This window comes from Phacochoerus africanus, chromosome 15 (assembly GCF_016906955.1).
Source record: "Phacochoerus africanus isolate WHEZ1 chromosome 15, ROS_Pafr_v1, whole genome shotgun sequence".
NCBI lineage: Eukaryota > Metazoa > Chordata > Mammalia > Artiodactyla > Suidae > Phacochoerus > Phacochoerus africanus.
Genome location: NC_062558.1, coordinates 82203759 through 82209714, shown reverse-complemented (window position 1 = coordinate 82209714; position 5956 = coordinate 82203759). Strand labels below are relative to the sequence as shown.

Genomic DNA, 5956 nt, shown 5'->3' with positions numbered 1-5956 from the left:
ATGGTGAGACCAAGGACCCAAGTGAGGCATCCACCTGCCCAAGGTCACACAGCAAGTTTGACGCAGCCGTGGGGCCGAGACCCTGGGCTACCAGTGTGATGTGCCTTCTTGCTCCTTGCAGCCAGCTGTGGGGCCCTTATGTCTGTGCTTTTTCAAGGGCACATGGTCCCAGACGCTTCCACGATGTTGAGCTGTTCCATGAGTGGCTCTGGTCCTTCTCGCCCCTTTATTAAAATTTTAAAAAAAAAAGAAGAAAAGAAAGAAAGAAAGAAAGAAAGAAAGAAAGAAAGAAAGAAAGAAAGAAAGAAAGAAAGAAAGAAAGAAAGAAAGAAAGAAAGAAAGAAAGAAAAAGAAATCCAGGCATTGTTCCTGACTGCAGCTGGTGCCAACTAGAATCCTGCCGAGCAGAATGGAGCCGAGAGCCCTGCCGCCCAGGGGCCTGGCTGCTGACACAGGGCCTTTCTATTTTGCTTCTCACCAGGGGCCCAGGCTGACACTGCAGCCCCTCTTTGGCACCCTCTCCACCTGCCTCCCTGGCCCCGGCACTGAGCCTCCCCCTGCCCCTCACCCTCTTTGAGAGAATCAGATGCCACTTGGGAGGGCTGTAGGAGCACTGCCGCCCCCTGCCTGCCTTCCTCATCCCCCCACAGCCTGGGGTGAGCTGGGTCTCCCTCTCTGCCCCCTGCCCCCCACCACCAGGAGGGGCCTGTGGATGCCTGTCTGGGAAAGTGACGTAGATCTTTCTTCCATGGAATCATTTGGAACACAGGTTTGATTTCAGAACATACCAGGATTTTCCATCCCCCACCCCCCATGCCCCTGACCTGACTTGGTAGGTACCAATCCTCAGCTCACCCACTAAGCAATAGGGAAGGCCTGGGCTGTGGGGTGTGGGGGGGACAAACAGCTTTGCAGAGACACAGAAGTGCTTTTTAAAGTCCCTGGTTCGCCTGCCCCCTCTGCTCCTAGAGACTTGGTCTCAGGAGAAAAATGCCTCTCCCAATTCTCCCTTACTATCTTCCTTTCATCCTCCCCCATTCTTGCCCCTTTAGAAATCTGAGGTCTGTTTTGCAACCCCCCCCCACCTCCACCATGGGTTGGTCTGGCCCAGATGATCCCAAATGTCAGCCCCAAGAGAGCATCAGCCTGACCACTACCCAGCCACCAAAGCCAGCTCTCTATTCTCTCACCTTCCTCCGAAGGGAACAGCACTTAGAGGTTGAAATGAACACTTTCTGTTACACCTGAGTGCAACAGCCTCAGGAAGCAGGCAGAGATGGTACAACCCACTTGATAGAGGAACAAACTGAGGGTTCAGGAGGCCTGGAGCTTTGGCCAGGGTCACACAGGAAGGGACAGAGTTGGTATGTGAACCCTCATCTGTTGGTTCCATGTCACTAAGCAGAAATGGGGACCCAAGTGGTAATGGCCTCAGATGCCGGCGCTCCCAGCTTCCCTGATGCTGCCAGGAGAAAGGATGTCAGACACATTGATGCTTTCAACAAGTGTTTATTGACTACCTGCTATGAATCGAATACACGAAACCAGGCACCGGAGATCCAACAGTGAGCAAAACAGATGTGGTCTGTGCTGTCACAGAGCTTATATTCTGGTGAAGGAGACAGACCCCAGACAAACTGCAGGAAGATGTCTCTGTCTCTCCCCAGCCCAGCCCACGTGCCTTGGAAGGAGCTCTGGCTGGGAGGTGGGAAGCTGGAGACCTAGTTCTGGTCCTAGTATTGGTGCCGACTCCCTGTGTGGCGTTGGACAGGGTTTTCCATCTGTGAAATCCGCAAGTATGTGGCTCCTCACGCCCTACTCCCAGCCTCTGAGTCAAGTGGTTAATAATTGCCTGGCATGAATAATTATCCTGATTAAGTTTTTTCTTAAACCTGACTTTTCGTAGACTCTGGAGCCAAAAAGGGGCATTTGACGCCATCTAATCTGAGCCCTATCACTAAAGACGCATCCCTTAGCCTCTTTCTTCCTAGGAGGTGACTGTCTCTGCTTGCATCCTTCTGGAAATGGGAAGATTGCTCCCTTACGTAGCAGAAGATGCCCAGTGGCGGGCTGGTAAATGTTTAACAGCTGGTTCTCCCAAGTAGGGTAAACCTGATTTGTAGTATTTGCTGATTTCCCATGGTGTAAAATACTTCCACCATGGCCAATTTCAGGCTGCCATCTTAACATCCAGCAGGTCACACAGTTCTTAAAAATGTAACAATCGCCCCCTGTGAGCCAGTCTGAGCCGGATCGGCACACCACTGCCCCACCCTACGGAGAAGCCCTGTCCTGCTTTACTTGTTGGGAAGTTCTTCCTGTTATTGAGCAAAACATCTAAGTATCAGGAACTCCAGCCTGGAAGTGCTGAGCTACTGTTCTGGGGTGTCAGAGGACAAGGGGGACCTTTGGCCCCATGAAGCTCTTCAGAGAATTGGAGGAATTGACCCTGTCTCCTTGTGAGTGGGTAGTTCCTGGGCCAAGTGGGGTCAGGGTATTTCCTCCTCCCCCCCCTTTCCCCTCCCTCCCTCCTCCCTCCCCCCTCCCCTCTCCCCCCTCTCCCCCCTCTCCCCCCGCCCCCGCCGCTTCCTCCAATATTTATTGGGCCTCAATGACACGTACTGTGCGAGGTACTGTGGACACAGTGACCCATGTCTGCCCACACTGGCCCCTCCATCTGGACAGTCTCGCCACTCAGCCTGTCCAGCTTTGAGGCTACGCTCAGATGTCACCCACTCTCAGAAGCCTGCCCTGACCTCCACCCCTTCCCCGCCCTCCCAGAGCCTTTATCGGTCCCTGTTTGGCACTTATCACTTTCTACCTTGGATTACAGCTATTTGTGTACACGGCTTATCTTGCTGCCAGACTGAGAGGCAGCTCAGGCTTGTTGAAAGAGCGTGGACTTTGGAGCTGCACGACCTGGCCCTGAATCCCAGCCCTGCCACTTAGGGCTGTGAGCCCTTGGGAGCTTACACCATCTCTTGGAGCCTCAGTTTCCTTGTCTATAAAGTGGGGCTGGTGATAACTACTAAGGTGGTTTGATCATTAAATGCAATTTGAAGTGTAAACCTCTTTTCTTGTTCCTGTCTGGATTCTCATCCTCTTAGGGACAAAGATTGTGCCTAATGCCTCTTTGTATTCTCCTGGTTGTAACAGTAACAGTATAACAATTAATGACAATGGCACACACTCGCAAAGCACTTACTGTGTACAAGATATTATCCTTAAAACTAACATATGTTAACTTACTTCACTATCACAGCAACCTGGGCCTTCGAACTATTATTATTCCCATTAATAGGTGAGCAACCTGAGGCTCAGAGAGGCTAGATAACAAGCCCAAGGTCACACAGCTAGTGAGTGGGAGAGTTGAGATTTGAACCCAGGAATACCTGCTCCAAGTCTTAACTGTTGACTACTACATCGCATGGCCACAAGACAAAGGTTTGGAGGGGCTTCTGGAGTGGTGGGGGGAGTGTGTACCCACTGTGCACCTCAGCTTGTGGACATCTTTGCCCTGACCGGTGGGGTGGGAGTGGGGGTGTACAGAAGGGCTCCTGGTCTGCCCTCTAGGACCTCCCAAAAGATAAAGTGTTTAGAGCTGAGGAGAAGAATGTCTCCAGGCCCCTGGGGGCAAGGGGACTGAGAAGCCATGAATGGACAATGCAATCAGAGAAGGCTTCATGGAAGAGGTGGCATTTTCTATGGGCTTTGACAGATGAAGAGGACTTGAACTGGAATGAACAGGACAGAACAGCAGGAGCAAAAGTGCAGAGGTGAGAGAGAGACATTACGGGTTCATGTGGGGGTCAGGCTAGACGCTTTCTCTCGTTCTTGAGGGTGCAGTGGAGCAGACAGGATGAACATGGGGAGGGGAGCGTTAGTTGCCCGTCTGTGATGCAGGAACAGCCGAGGGAACTGTTTCAGGGACCTCGAAAGCCAGCACAGACCCTAAAGAGCTGAGAGTTGACTGGGCTGCTCCAGGGGCCTGACTCTATAATTTACTCCGAGATTCCTGAGTCCAGCTCTGCCTCGTGGTCGCATCCCTCCATTTCTCTGAGCCTCCGTTTCCCCATCTGCAGAATGGGCCTGAAGAATGGATCTTGTGAACCAGGCGAAGGAGGAAACTGGGCTGCTGGGGGGCACGTGCTCCACCTTCTGGGCCAGAAGGTGGGTGGGAGGTACAGGGTTGGGGGGATGGGAAGCTAGAAGGGGAGGGGGCGGGAGGAGCTCCATGGGTGCACAGCCAGTGAGTGGCAAGCCTGCCAAGTTGGCTGAGGTTACACCTCATGATTCTTCCAACACCACATGCTCCATTTTTCCGGCACCGCCAGAGGCTGCCCAGCTCTGCTGGCTTAAATGCAATCTTCCTGCCAGACTTCTGCGAGGACAGCTCCTGGCAGGCTCTGGGCTGACCCTGTTCCTCCGGCCAGCCCAGTTCAGCCCAGTTCGGCCCCATTGTGCCCTCTCCAGGTGCACTAATTGTACTAACAAATCTCTGAAGGCATTCATTGTGTGCCAAGGACCGTTTTAACTGCTTCCCTTATATGAGCTAATTGAATCATCGCAACCACACTGTGTGATTCCCCGTGTTTCGAGTGAGGAAACTGAGGCACAGCAAGGTTAAGCCAGGTGGTGCCATGGCAGTGCCCTGGCAGGACAGGTGGAGCCTGAAGGAGCGACACAACCTGTGGAGCTTAGAGGCAGGGCCTGCCAGACCGTTGTCTTGACCCTTTCTAGACGTTTCCCTGTGGAAATACTTCACCCCCAGCCCCTTCACACTTTTCTTTCCTGCTCATTTCAAAGTTCTCGGGCAGCACCTCTGTCCACACACGTGTCTATACGTCTGCACGCTTGACACCCTCTTCACCCAGACTCATGTAGACACATACACATGAGGCTCACAATTGTAGATTCATACACACACACACACACACACACACACACAGTGTACAGGCACTGTGTCCACCCTGCCATAGATACACACACTCCCACACTTTTATGTCCCAGAAGTGACACAGTGGGGTCTGTGAACTCACACGGCATTCCCCTTGCCCCGTGTCCAGCCTCTGTGAACGTCCCTTGGGCCCAGGCATCTGCATTCTTTTCCCTGCAAGCCCCTGGCTCCAGAATGTGTGCACAGCGCTTCCCTTTTTAACAGCAGGTCCCGCCCAAATCATTGCCCCTGCTCTGCTCCTTCTGTGAGAACTGGCCTGGGGGTGTGGTAGGAGCTTGGGGGTGGACGGTCACCCTTCCCCCAACTCCACAGGCTGCTGGAAAAACAGCAGGAAGAGGAGAGTGAATTAATTCTGGCCTCCCCTCCCCCGGGCTCTCTGTGATGCTAATTCCCTCCGCCTTTGATCCAGCCCAGGCCCCTAACTCTGAGCGGAGCCGGCGCTGGGCCTGGCCTGAGATTAGGGCTGCCTGGGTGAGGCCCCCCGGGCATATCCCCTACTCAGCAGACTGGGGTTACTCCTCTGGGGAGGGGTCTTAAGGATTAAAGCTCCGGTTACTGACCCTGGCGTTCACAATGCCCTCTCCTTTGCCAGAACTTTCGCATTCTCTCTCCTCTCCGAGGGGAGCTCTGGGGTTCCCATTTTACACAGGAGCAGAGCGAGGCCCAGGATGAAAGGATGCCAGAGGCTTTGGGGCCAGTGAATGGTGGGGCCAAACCTGAAGCACAGATTTTCCAATTTCCAATCTTCAATCTCTCCCTGATTCCATTGAGGGTCTTTGCTTGTTTTGGTGATTAAAAAAAAATTTAAAAATGCCAACATGATATTTCTGGAGTACCCTACACGCTTGGAACTGTGTCTTAAAGCATATTTTTTTCCCTTCCTTTTTAGGGCTGCACCAGCAGCATATGGAAGTTTCCAGGCTAGGGGTCGAATCAGAGAGGCAGCTGCAGGCCCACACCACAGCCACAGCAATACAGGATCCGAGCCTCATCTGTGAC

The 5956-nt window shown here is 53.0% G+C and overlaps 1 long non-coding RNA gene across 1 annotated transcript; it reads left to right on the top strand.

The window, feature by feature from the left end:
- Positions 1-314: 314 nt before the first annotated feature.
- LOC125116481 (uncharacterized) lies at positions 315-3068 on the top strand. The gene is made up of 2 exons (XR_007132344.1): positions 315-2459; positions 2834-3068. It is a non-coding gene; the product is annotated as an uncharacterized LOC125116481 (long non-coding RNA).
- The last annotated feature ends 2888 nt before the right edge of the window (positions 3069-5956 follow it).